The sequence below is a fragment of the Dermacentor silvarum genome, chromosome 1, assembly GCF_013339745.2.
Source record: "Dermacentor silvarum isolate Dsil-2018 chromosome 1, BIME_Dsil_1.4, whole genome shotgun sequence".
NCBI lineage: Eukaryota > Metazoa > Arthropoda > Arachnida > Ixodida > Ixodidae > Dermacentor > Dermacentor silvarum.
In genome coordinates this window covers 438,318,142-438,332,949 of record NC_051154.1, presented here as the reverse complement: position 1 = coordinate 438,332,949, position 14,808 = coordinate 438,318,142, and positions in this window count along the sequence as shown.

Genomic DNA, 14,808 nt, shown 5'->3' with positions numbered 1-14,808 from the left:
CGTGTTATTTTTCTCATCATCCTATCGTGTTTTCTCGTTTTTTTCAATTAGCTTGGCCCGAGTTAGCTGGTACATGCTTTATATACTGTCCATTTACATCAACCGGGCCGCCATCCGAGGTCTCTAGCATGGCAAGAACATGCTTTCAAATAAAGTGACAGACAACAGATGCCACTCGCTGTCTGAATCGGTGTAAGCGAAGCTTCAGAAGATTACTGCGCAAAACGGCACACCAGTGTAAGAAGCGCGCAGTCGTTTCCGGCGGCGAGCACGTCCCGAACGTTATTTGCTCGAAATGGTAAAAGCCGCGGCGGCGCACATAGAGCAAAGGTAAACAACAAATTGATAACAGTGGTTAGGCTGTGAAAACCGGTTACTGTCAAAAAGCAAACCATGTTGATGTGCTAATAAAGTTTTAGAATAGGGGCCCCAAAAGTTTGGGGCCCCAAAGAGCTTTGCGGATGTTTGCGTTGGGACATGCAGGAGTGAAGAGCTTTAGAATAGGCGTTTGCGGATAGCGTGTTGTGCTTGCAGCGTCAATATGGCGTCAAAGAAAAGCTGTTGTAAACATTAAAATAAAATATACCATTTTATGATAAGAAAAGTAATTTAGATTTTCTTTTTTTTCGCGTTTAATTACAATTTAGGACTTATTCTATTAGCAGCAAGCAACTTCTTGCGCTTAGTTCTGAGTAACCAACTTTACGTACCTTCACCAATCCAAGTCAATCCGTGTTAGGCCTATGAGCCATGAAATCGACAATTGAATTTGGAATCAATGGTGTCTAATGAATCATTCTTCATTACACATGTTAGTTGAGAGAAAGCGATAACCGCAATCACTTCTCCTAGCTTACGAACTTCACGCGTTACCACTAATCGAGCCCACTTTGGTGCTACGTTAGAGCCGTCGCTTCGATGGGCGCCGCCTTGTTTGTTGACGAAAGCTTTTGGGCCAGCTTTGGAGTCTTCCGCTAAATCGATGAAATAGCGTGCCCGACGCAAAACCCAAACACAGTTTGCATCTTGTGCATGCGCAGTGGCTTCGACGCTATTTCTTTGGGGCCCCAAAACGATTGGGGCCCCTATTCTAAACCTCTCTAATAATTGCTAGTGTTTTACGTGCCAAAACCACGATATGATTGGGAGGCATGACGCAGTGGGGGACTCCGGAATAATTTTTGGCCACCTCGGGTTCTTTAACGTACACCGAAATCCAAGTACACGGGTGTTCCTGCATTTCACCTTGATCGAAATGCGGCGGCCGTGGCCGGGAATCAAACCCGCGTTCTCGAGCCCCCAGCACGACATCTCACAAACTAGGGTGAAGTTCATGTGACGTGGTGCACTGATGTCATCCTGGCAAACATGCTTCGCTATTAGCAGAATGAGTATCTGTATCCATGACGTTACGGGCAAGCCATCTAGAAGTAAAATCACCAGAATCCACCTTTGGCTCGGGGTCTTGCTCCCCATCTTTTTTATACGTTCTCGCATACTTGGCCCACTTCCCCATGTTTGGATTCTCCTCTCTGAGGAGGATCCGATCTTACGTCCAACCTATCAAAATGAATCTCAAATGTAAGCACGAACAAAAATTCATCTAGCAGGAGAAGGAAAATGGCAGTAAAGCTGCGCGCGAGAAACGTGGAGTAGGTCGAAAGCTGTGCCCGGTGCGATACTTCACCCAGAATTAAGACATGGTCATGAACACACAGGGGCGTGTCATCCACCCGTGCTTCCCTTCTTTCATGTTGGCACCACGATCGCCCGACGGCCCCGACCCTATGTTATTGCTCTCCCTTCCAAAGCATTGCATGTTAGTACGGGGTACTGTGAAAAACCCACAACTCCCAGGTTCATCCCGAGGGCCGGGAATCAGGTGCATAACGGTCAAACGGGGTGTAAGCCCAAGTCCATCAAAGATCAAAGACAACGGCGCAGAGAGAGAAGGGAAGGGGAGGGGGGAGGTCATTTCGCACACGGACACACGCACAGCCACGCGGCCTGCTCAGCCAGCTAAAACATAGCCTTTGAGATTTGCTTCGACCCGATCAGAGCCACCTCTGGAGCGTGGATTAGGGCGCCAGTTATAGCCCAAACAAAGTCATGTCGCAGATTTTCAGTAGCCCAAATATAGCCACATAGCCAACTCGTTCAAGTCGACGCCAAACCAAATTTTTTTGCATGTAGCCCAATATGGCTATATATATATATATATATATATATATATATAGCCAAGCATGGCAACACTGGACTCCAGATGAATTTTGCCGCCAGGGGATCGTTAACGAGTCCCCTCCCTCCCCCTCCCCCCCCAATGCAAGGGATAGGGGTGTTTTCGCAGCAGAATCATTCAGAACAGTCCCTACTTTAACCGGCCTGTCTCCCTCAAGCCTGGAATAAGTGTTATCTTATCCACTTCAGGCGCTGGGTCTACATTTGCGGACACAAATTCGTTTTGGTGGTTGTGTCAAATGGTGGCCAAAAAAAAGCAGCAGACATTGAGCTTCATGTGAGTTGAACCACTTCTGTGCCCCCAGTGTCTTAACTTCCACTGTGCTCCGCACTGCTGCAGATGACCACTTTGGCTCATTCTGTGTGGCACATTCAACGTGGCACATTCCGGCAGCAACAGAGAATGAATTGTTATGATTAACCAGAGAATGCACATAGCACCATCCTACCACCTTGTCTTTCTTGCAGTGGAGGGTCAAGTGCCTTGGAATGAAATTGTGTAAATTTGACACATTTATAGCCAGTGCATCATAATTCACGACTGAGGTGGTTATATTTTTACAGAGACAATTCTGAACGGTGAATTCTAGAATCGAATACGAATAGAATAGCAGAGACTATTCGATTCGTATTCGAAATTTTTAATATTCGCACGTGCATAGGATTAGGTTTAAAACACCCATTGAGCTGGGCGTTAGTCTTTAGTGCGCGGTGATGTTCTCGTGCACATCCTTATGTAGTTTTGAATATAAATTGGTGCTAAATAAATGCAATGTAAGGCGTCAGCACAAAAAATGGCCCTTTTAGCACCCTAAATTAAACTAGCGGACTGTCTGTGGCTATGAAGAGAAAGCTACGGGAGCGTGGCTGCTGCACATGTGTTACCGCGCCAAGTAGTCCGGCAGCGTTTGGCAGTGCTTTTGGTTGCTCGGAACAGACGCTGAATCGGCGCAGCTTTCACATACGAAGGTTTCGCGTTTGGCCAGACGCGAAATGGAAAAGCCGCAAAATAAGTAATCTTTTACACTAAATGGTGTGTTCTGTCTTATTTCACTGTTGGTAAGAAGGTGTTTGTTTTCTCTTCCCCAGCATAAACTAACGCGGATTAAAGCGCGGGACTGTTTTCAGAAGCGCTCTCACTTGTGCGCGCTTTGCCTTCGTAGCTTTCTCTTCATAGCCACAGAAAGTTGTCAGCGAGTATAGGGGTTCAAACACTATTGTGCACTAGTAACACAAAGGGTCGAAGCTTGGAGGAAAGGATTTCGCGATGGAACTTGCGCATAAAGGGGTCACGACACACATTCTTTAACCTGAGCAACCCATTAGAATGTGCCTAATGCCTTCAAAAGAATACATATCCGAAGAAGCCTTGGAAAGGACCTAATATGAATATGAAGAGAGTCATCTGTTTCTCATAGCATGGCAATGCCTTCGCTCTTTTTCATTCGCGTTGTGTTTTCCAGGCTTAAAGGGCGCGTTAATAGCTTCCACGTTAAGAAGAGTGCCAGTGCGAGTTCTCGAGTGTGGAGTCTTCGGGGTGTCGAGTCCACGGTTACGTCCTCACTGACGTCCATAGGACAGAGGGAAAAAGCGGAGGCATCTAAACCCCAGGTGCCAGCACGCGATCTATTATGCGAGATTGTGGGATTCCCTATTGAATGCAAAGGAATCAGGCTCTCATATTTCATGGAAGTATTGTCTACCGGTCAGGAGCGTTTTCCTACCGTGTTCGAAAATTGCGGCAAACAATGTCTCTTTAATGTTAAGAGACTGAAGTATACATTACGCAGCAAATGCAGAAGACTAAAGTGTGGTTTGCATCTACGCAATGCGAAGCATGGAGTGAATAATTGCAGCACGAGGTGCCGATGCGCGTCAAGCTTGGTGCTATGAATCATGCAACTGCTCGTTAGCGAACACTTATGTAGATATTATAATACTGCAGTGTTTATGTAGATACATTATAAAATCGTCATAATCATCATCATCGGCCCATATTTATGTCAACTGCAGGACGAAGGCCTCTCCCTGCGATCTTCAATTACCCCTGTCTTGCGCTAGCTGATTCCAACTTGCGCCGGCGAATTTACTAACTTCATCATCCCACCTGATTTTCTGCCGTCCTCGACTGCGCTTTCCTTCTCTTGGTATCCATTCTGTAACTCTAATGGTCCACCGGTTATCAATCCTACGCACTACATGGCCTGCCCAGCTCCACTTTTTCCGCTTAATGTCCACTAGAATATCGGCTATCCCCGTTTGTTCTCTAATTCACCCCGCTCTCTTCCTGTCTCTTAGCGTTAGGCCTAACATTTTTCGTTCCATGGCTCTTTGGGCGGTCCTTAACTTGTCCTCGAACTTCTTTGTTAACCTGCAAGTTTCTGTTCCATATCTTAGCAACGGTATAGAATGGAATGATTGTACACTTTTCTTAACAACGACAGTGGTAATCTCCCAGTCAGGATTTGCTAATGGCTGCCGTATACACTCCAGCCCAATTTTATTCTTCTATAATTTCTTTCTTATGATCAGGGTCCCCTGTGAGTAATTAACCTAGATAAACGTATTCCTTTACAGACTCTAGAGGCTGATTGGCGATCCTGAATTCCTGTTCCCTTGCCAGTCTATTGAACATTATCTTTGTCTTCCGCATATTAATCTTCAACCCGACTCTTACACTTTCTCGGTTAAGATCCTCAATCATTTGCTGTAATTCGTCCCGATTGTTGCTGAATAGGACAATGTCATCTGCAAACAGATGCCAGAGATATTCGCCGTTGATTCTCACTCCTAAGCCTTCCCAGTCTAAGAGCTTGAATACTTCTAAGCATGCAGTGAATAGCATTGGAGAGATTGTGTCTCCTTGCCTGACCCCTTTCTTAATAGGTAACTTTCCACTTTTCTTGTGGAGAACCAAGGTTGCTGTGCAATCCTTGTAGATATTTACCAATATATTCACGTATGCATCCTGCACTCCTTGGTTACGTAATGCCTCTATGACTGCTGGTATCTCTACTGAATCAAATGATTTTTTTCATAATCTATGAAAGCCATATAGAGAGGTTGATTGTATACCGCAGATTTCTCTATTGCCTGGTTGATGACATGGATATGATCCATCGTAGAATATCCCTTCCTGAAGCCAGCCTGTTCTCGTGGTTGGCTGAAGTGAAGTGCTGCCCTGATTCTATTTAAAATTACCTCTGCGAATATTTTATACAATACTGAGAGCAAGCCAAAGGGTCTATAATTCTTTAACGTCTTCCTTCTTGTGGATGAGTACAATGTTGGCGTTCTTCCAGCTTTCTGGTACAGTTGAAGTCGTGAGGCATTGCGTATAAAGGGCCGCAAGCTTTTCAAGTATATGTCCTCCATCCTTGATTAAATCGAGTTATTCGATCTTCTCCAGCAGCTCTTCCCCTGGTTATGTTTTTCAAGGCCTTTCTAACTTCACCGCTAGTTATACAACGTGCCTCTGTATCCTGTTCATCACTACCTCGAAAGAAAGTAACTTGGGTGCCCTGGGCACTGTACAAGCCAGTATAGAATTCTTCCGCTGCATTTACAATGTCATCGAAATTGCTGGTGATGTTACCCTGTTTATCTTTCAGTGCATACTTTTTGCCTTGTCCTATGCCTAGTTTTCTTCTCACTGATTTCATGCTGCGTCCACATTTTACTGCTTCCTCAATCTTTCCCACGTTATAATGTCAGATATCCCTTACTTTCTTTGTTGATCAGTTTCTACAGTTCAGCGAATTCTATATGACCTCTCGAGTTTGACACTTTCATGTTGTGCCGTTTCTTTATTAGGGCCTTTGTTCCTTGGCAGAGCTTACATACTGGTTGCCTTGGTGCCTTACCTCCCAGTACAATTGCTGCTTGAGATCAGCCTAGTTACGCTTTCATTCATTACCTGTATGTTGTCTTCATCTTCCTGTTTTATAGCTGCATATTTGTTTTCGAGCAGCAGCGTGAATTGGACTGCTTTTACCCTTACTGCGTCTAGGTATGCCTGTTTCATCTTGACTAATTTTATTCTTTCTCTCTTCAAATTGAGAGAAATCCTAGACCTCACTAACCTATGGTCACTGTACTTTACCCTACCTAACACCCCTACATCCTGCACTATGCTGGGATTGGCAGAGAGTATGAAATGAATTTCATTCCTTGTTTTTCGATTGGGGCTTTTCCAGGTCCACTTCCTGTTGCTGTGCTACCTGAAGAAGGTATTCATTATTCGGAGCCTATTCCTTTCCGCGAATTCTACTAACAACTCTCCTCTAGTGTTCCTAGAATCGATGCCATAGTTGCCAATTGTTTGCTCGACAGCCTGCTTTTTCCCTACTTTTGCATTGAAGTCGCCCATGACTACAGTATACTGTGTTTGCACCCCTTTCTCATTGCTAATTCAACATCTTCATAAAACTGTTCTATTCATCATCGTGACTGGAGGTCGGGGCGTAGGCTTGTACAACCGACATTCTATACCTCCTATTCATATTTATTACGACGACTGCTACTCTCTCTATAATGCTGTGGAATTCATCAATGTTGCCCGCTATGTCCTTATGGACTAGAAATCCTACTTCGAATTATGTCTTATCTGGAAGACCTCTGTAGCAGAGGACATGGCCGTTAGTACATTGTAAAATGAATATGTTTTATTACACGATATTGTATGTTGTTATATACATATATCTACATTAAAGTATGTAGAGTTGTGTAGTACATTTTAAATACATTGCAATGATTCCGCGTCATTACGAATGGGCTCATACCTGTATAGAGTTTGTTTCGCATCTCCGGTGGTTTACTGGTAGCTTCACCGGGATCTTCCGAGATGCGCCTTGTCGTTTTAGTATTGCCTAATGCTTTAAGACAGCCAGAGGTAACCCAACCAAAATCGAGCTGGTGGGGCCCTAGCGGCTAGCAGAGACGATAGACTAACGAAAAAAACTATTCGCGTAATTTTTACAAGACCATGACTAGGTTAGATATGTCCTCACTTCGCTTGTGCAGTTTGTCACCCGGCCCCGCACGCCTGCATTGTTAGGTCACATAAACCACTCGGATGGCGGGACCTGACTGCGTGAAGTGGCACAGTATTTTGCGAGTTGCCTCCCGCGCACGATCACGACAGCTTCATTATAAGAGTCCTTAGTGAGCGCAAAGTGCATGACAGTCTCACCGCGTACACAAACTTGTAATTAAAAGCAGAAAATAGTTTTACGGAGTTGTCAAAGTGTAGACACGCTTCTTAACCTGGCTCAAGCAATGCAGGTATTGTACTTCGAACTCAGCACGTAAGTTGCTGTCTGGATGCGGGTCGGGTACGGAGTCGTACTGTAGGCACAAGCGCCGTAGGGGGTGCCTCATCGAGTGGTATATTTCTAGCAGCCTGTTGTTCCCAAGCGATGTGCAACCAACAGCGTCACAGCAGGAACCCTGGTCGTCGCAGAAGCGCAACTTGTGGTATGCATACGACGCTTGCGCTGTCAGATTATTCTGCAGGATGACGTGGAGCGTCTCGCGCAGAGCTATCTCATTGGTTCGCAACGTTGATCGTACGATGTCGTCCATTAAGTACTCGTTCACTTCCTCGCCATCACGGAAGCGGCGCAGGGTATAAGGCTCTTGCTGGTAAGCACTGCATCTGGAAAAATGTCTTCAAACTCCGGGGGCACGTGTTCGCCGTCGGAACTGTGGAGATCTAGTTGCAAGAGGCTCATGTTACTCATTAGGGCAGTGCGGAACGCCAGTGACACCATTCCTCCGAGGTACCAGCGCCCTAACGCGAAAATCGTGATACAGTTGGAGTTGGCAAGACCTTCCAGTAATGCTAACGAGGACTCCTGACTTGTTTCGTAAATTATGGATACCTTGTGAAGCGCAGTACTGAGCTCGAAGAGTGAAGACAGGCTGCGGGCACCATCCGTGGTGATCACTCCCGGAGCGTGAATATGCAAGGTGTCCAGAGTACTATGAAACTCAGGCAGGATTTTTAGGAAGCTGGCGACATCTTCAGGCCAGGCGTCTTCGGCGCTGAAATAAAGCTTCCGCGGTAAAAGGTAGAACTCGAGGCGCTCGGAGAGAAGCGGAACCTCGTCGTCTCTCCACACGAAGGTCACGCGGTTGAAGAGCCTGTGTCGCACAATTCTTTGAAATACAGACGCCCGCATTGATGGCGTGTCGTTCACTAGACCAAAACACAGCTCCCTTAGAGAAGTGTTCTCCTTTAGGGCGTCCAAAATCAGAAGGACATCGGTGCAGTTCAAATCGCAGTCTTGCAAGTACAATCGATCGAGTGTGTAATTATGACACAGTGCAGCGCGTAGCGCTTCGGCGGCCTGGCCACCATGGAGCATAGAACCCGAAAGGTCCAAAACTTCTAGTCTTCTATTGTTCCGGACAAGTTTCGAAAGTGAATCACAGAAGCTCTCGTAGCCTGGGCCAAGATTAATCTTGACTGTCACTTTGAGACACCTCAAGCTTCGGTTACCGCAAGCGACTTTGCCAGTGACACAAAAGGTTCCACGTCTGACACTGGGTGGCCTAACTCTAGCTCCTGCAACATGTCATTTTGGGCGAGCTGCCCGAAAAATATGGTCATGCTACACGCAAGAGTTAGCCTGAGCCACCGCACGGTCGTTTGAAGCAGTACAGCGACGACCCTCGTCCCACTCGCTTTGTTCACCCGCTGTCGCCTCGAACTCTAGTCGATCGAGTGCCTTGAGGACCGTCAACCCATTGAAGAAGTTGGCTGCAGCCATAGAATCGACATTTATTCTACGGAATACCAGAACGGAGAGATCTGGATTCCGCCCGACGAGATCACAAAGGCTGTCACAGTCTAGTTCGCTGAAACGCAATGCTGACACATGGAATACCTGCAGCTGGCTAGTGCGATGGAGAGCATCAAGCACGGTATAACTCCAAGCACGTGCAGGCGGTGCATGATCTCCGTGTACGCGAACACTAGTGTAGCCTTCGTGGAAATGCAGCAGCTTGAAGAAAGTGAAAATATCGTACGGAGCTATGAAACTGGGGTTGAGAGTGGCCGACGTGATGCAACGGTGCTGGTAGAGCAACCAGAGGAAAATACACATAGACGGACCCGTGTACTCAGGGTAGACATTGACGCGTCCTGGGACAGGCAGCGTCCGCAGGATCAGCCTGTTGGACTCTCCAGCAGCTCTTGACAATGCATACTGAGGGATTCATTCCAAGCGTACTGGCAGCGGAGCATCCAACAGCCACCCTGGTGTTGGTGTGTGCATGGCCGTGATATGTCCACACCCAAAGAGAACATGACTTTCTTTGTGGGTTCAAGGAAGTCCAGAACATCTTCTGCGCTCATAAAATGCATTGGCGCTTCATTATGCAGATGGCTGGCGAAGTCCGGAAGCGTCCATTGTGTTGTTGAGCAGGGCTGCAAGAAATTAATAAAATCTGAAGTACGAGCGTTGGTCATCCTGTAATGATTTTGTGAGGTTCAAACCTATTTTACTCGTGAAATAATTTCAACTACAAAGTTCGTGTGACGTCAAATGACATTGCTCAAACTTGAAATCAGACTTCCGAAGTACAAGCTCGAATTAACCACGCTACTAAACATATTTCTGTGCAAAGATTCAACAGGCTCCCAATACAAAAATACTTAATTTGCACAGTTCAGTTCCAACTTTGTGCATATGATTGATGTGGTGGACAGGCATGGCGATGAAAAGCAATAAGGGTACCATGAAAAAAGCCGTAGTTTCGCCCGAAAGGCGAAGCATTGATGCGATAACAAATTGGTAGACAGCTATACCAAGTAAGGACATTAGTTTTATCGCACATACTTGTAAACATTCGCTTACTAAGTTAACAAGCATGGTGCCACGCGCACACAGGCAAAGAAACGCATCGCACTCCATGAGCGCGGACACTCGCTGTCAAAACGCTGGCGTCAGGAAGAGCGGCAGCGAGCGAATTGACCTTCGTGCTGACTCTCGCTTCGACACGAACTAATTATGCGTCGAGAACACAGCGCACACGAAACTATCAGCACTCGGCGCACTTTGTCCCCATCGCACTTCGCTTTCAAGATAGAGCCCGGGTGGCCCCGCCATACGCAGCCGCCGCCGCAGTAGAACGGACCCCCACGCCCCTCCCCTCAATATGACTGACACTCGCCTCCTAAAAAAAAGCGAAAAAGAAACACTAAGTACAGCGTCAGAATGGCAGTATAGTATGTCTAGTCTCTTTAAAAAAAATGTTGCAGTGGCTTAGCTCGGCTACGCCAGGATATACGTAGCGTAGCAAAGGTTCAGCTGATTATTCTTAGCTTTCCTGGCTGTCTAGATTGTCAAGGATTAGCTTGATTGTCATGCTTACTGCTGCTCCAATGACACACACAAACGCCAGTCAGAAGCGCAGCGGCTCCAGCGCAGTGTCAGACGGCGACTGCACAGCGAGCGCGCGCCGGCGCCAGTGCGTCTACCACGGCTACGACGTCACTCCTCTGGAATGCGCAGACCGGCGGCGGTGAGTCGCGCGCGGCGGCGGCGGAGTGCGCGAGAGGTGCCGGCTCCGGTGGCTCCGGTGCGCAAGCCGTGTGACATCACTGATCCTTGCGCATGCGCAGCACGGCTCTTGATGTGCCGCGCGAAACGGGCTTGGCTAGGCCAGTGTAGCTAACGCTACAAAAGTGTCTAGAGTCCCCCCCCCCCCCCCCATAGAAATATGCATAATCAAGCAGGTCTCGCAGAGAAAGCTTCGCTGTCTGCCCCACATTCACAACTGCTATGAAGCAGACGACGCTGCAGCTCCGTTGAAGCACACGGCACCGCAGGGTGCTCTCGCGAAATTATCTCCCTGGTATATTTCTGTCATCTGAAATGTGATCGCATCAAAGAAGACACACTTATCGGCATTCAGACACAACTAGACGGCTGCAGCGCGTTCGCAACCAGCCATCGCAGGCGACTGACAACTCAAACGCACTGTGGCCCGCTGCCGTCCGCGCTATTTCCGCATTCCCCTCACCATCATCATCGTAACAAAGACATGGTGTCTGCCTACAGGTGCTGGAAGGTCTATAGACCGTTTGTTTAACGTACGTAGAAGCGTTACGTACACCAAGACCTTGCGGGATCAATACGCGCATGCGCAGAACGTAGGGAGCCCCAACACGTCTCACGTACGCACGTGAAATCGGCGCGCTTGCGTTGCGCGTTCTACGAACGTAACGGACTCTGCTAGCTATCAGGCTGGAACGAAGCAGAGCCAGCATGAACGCGCAGTATGCGAGGTGCGAAAATTGTGCTTTGGCTCCACTTCCGGCTCGTCTTAAAAACTTGGTTGGGGTAGTGTTCATGTTTGCCGCAGAGGGCGCCAGTAGACATGCGAAAGGCCGAAAATGTAAGTGGTGGAAATTCTCCTAAGACTGATGCAAGGATGTCCTCTGTCTCCATTGTTGTTCACGCTTTATGTAAGGGCATGGGGAAAACGACCGGAAAACAGTGAATTTTGGTTTAAAAGTCATACATGCGTAATGATAAATGGTGCAACAGAAGGTCCCAGGACTGATGTATGCAGACGACATAGTGCTACTATAGCGGACAATACAAGATATTTACAGGACTTGCGAATATCTGTGTCAACGCAGCGACAAATTTAGGCATCAGGTTTAGCCCAGAGAAATCGGGAATTATGATCTTTAGCGAAGAGACGAGTAATTACGTGGTGTCAATTCAACAGCCAGTCATACCCATAGTCAACCAATATAGGTACCTCGGCGTATACATAAACGAAGTAAAGACTTACTCAAGCACCAGCCAATAATCTGAAAATAAAGGGAAGCGGCATGCAGCATAACGAAGCACAGAGCACTGCGGGACCACAAGAAGTATGAGGGGGCGTGGAATCCGAAAAGTAGTAATGGTGCCAGCGCTAACATTCGCAAATGCCATTCTATGCTTAAAATCTGATATCTTATCGGGGTTGGAAGTTAACCAAAGATCAGTAGGCCGGTTGGTTTTGGGAGCCCACGGTAAAACCACAAATGAGGCAGTGCAGGATGATATGGGTTGGGCGTCTTTCGAAGTCAGAGAAGCTGAGAGAAAATTAGTTTTAAAGAAAGGTTCAGGAACATGGATGAAATAAATGGGCGGCTAAAGCGCACAATCATCTGCACTTGAAAAGCGTGGACACCGAATAGAGAAGAGATCAAGAATTTGGCAACCAAGTACAGGGTAATGGAAGTAAATAGACAACAGGAGTCATAAGAAAGAGGGAAACAGAGATAGAGAATTGGAAGAAAAAGATGGAAACGAAAACCATGGAGATTTACAAGAATGAGTACAAAGAAGTAGAAGGGTAAATCTGTACGGTAACAGGAAGAAAAGTGCCTTGCTATTTGAGGCTCGAGCTGGTTGCCTAATGTATAAGGCATACCGGAGCAAATATTCGCAACTAGATGAGGCATATGTATGCTGCAGCAAAAAATCCTAAGACTATTCAACCCATCCTACGGAATGCGAAGAAATTCACGCAGCGAGACCCGTAGCTAATGTAGAATTAACTTATGGGGTTTTACGTGCCAAAACCTCGCTCTGATTACGAGGCACGCCGTAGTGGGGGACTCCAGGATAATTTGAACCCCTGAGGTTCTTTAACGTGCGCCTAAATCTAAGTACACGGGTGTTTTCGCATTTCACCCCTATCTAAATGCGGCCGCCATGGCCGGGATTTGATTCCGCGACCTCGTGCTGAGCAGCCCAACACGATAGCCACTAAGCAACCACGGCTGGTCCGCAGGTAACGTACACCTTATAGAAGCGCTTGGATTTAAAGTGGACGGAATTATCAACCAGTCAGCAGTCGAGATAAGGAAGAGAAGTTTAGAGTATTGGTGGAAAACAGCAGGGAAGGGATTGACACGACCGGATCCGTTACAGGCATAAGCACGGTACAAGTGGAGTAGTTTTGAGGAAGAGAAAAACGATTAAAGAGATGTATACAAAAATGCTAGAATGAAAAGCATGTACAGAATACCTGATTAACTCAAGCAGGCAGTGTGACTATTTGTCCCCACCCCGTTTCAAGGGATGCCAATAATCATCATCAAACCACAGACTGTTGAGTCCGCGATAGTATAAGCGTCCCACGCATGCGGTTAGTACCAAACGTAAAGCTCTTACGTTTGCATGCGCAAAGCTCCCCGGGTAAGTTAACTAAAGATGTCTATTGTTGCACAAGAAGTACAGATTCCCTAAATGCTGCTTGATACGTGTCGTAACATTATGTGCAAACACCTGTCACCACCAGTCTTCCCTCGACAAGCATCATGTAAACATGGCCTTCGTACTTGCGACATCGTTGCGTAGTCTCACACTGAATCCACCTTATTAGTGCTTGTATTTCGGCATAGATTGTGAGCGATATAGTGCATAGACATGAAAATTGCACAATCAAGTTATGCTCTTGTAGTGGATAAACTTAAACATTTCATTAGATGAGGCTTTGCAGAGCATGAAAGCAAAAGCAAGTGTAAGCATCGCCATCAGTTTGAATTGCATTAACCGCTTTACTTATTTCATGGGTTTTACATGCCCAAAGCCAGTTCTAATCATAAGGCACGCCGTAGTGGAGGGCTCCGGATTAATTTTGACCACCTGGGGTTCTTTAACGTGCACTACACGTAAGAACACGGGCGTTTTTGCATTTCGCCTCCATCGAAATGCGGCCGGGATTCGATCCCGCGACCTCGTGCTCAACAGCGCAACGCCTTAGCTGACTGAGCCACCGCGGCAGGTAACCGCTTCACCGAAGCTTCCTTTATAGAATCCAACATGTGTGTATATCTGTGTATTTTTTTATTTCAATAAAGCAGTTCCTCCCTTGCCTCTTTTCATCACTGGAGATAACAAATTCATACATCACGAAGGCATCACAAAAGTTTGATTAGGTTCGCTGTATATAGTGGGTCTGGGGTATATCAAATTACATGACATGACCAACTATATTTAGCGCATAAGCTTTATCGTTATAACCAGGATCGACTGCAGTGGAATCCAGAAGAGTAACCGGCGTTTTCCCGGACGCGCACACACATACACACACACACTACACACCCTTTATGCGGTTTTTGCAAATATCGACAAAGCCATTTTATAGAGCTCCATTCCTTGATGAAAATAGGACACTGCAGTCGGGCTAGGCTTCGTTGAGAAAGAATACCGCGACTCCGGAACACCAAACCCTAGCCATAAACATTATGGCTAGGGTTCCGTGAATTTTTCGTGTGCGTAAGCAAAAACTCAAGTGCCGCGCGAACGCGCTCGTGCCACTGCTCGCGCGTTCTTCGTCGTCGTCTTCTTCCACAGCTGGCTCATCGGCGCCCTTCGGATGTGCATTTTGAGTAGATTATTACAATAGGCACCATTTTCGAGATCAGTAGACTCCCAGGTTTCTCAAAGATTTGCTGCCGTGTAAACCCGCGTCGGCCATGTCTACCTGCATTCGCACCGCCCTCTTTGGCGGCGTTCCGAGCGCTTGCGTATCTAGTTTCCTTTCCTTTCGCTC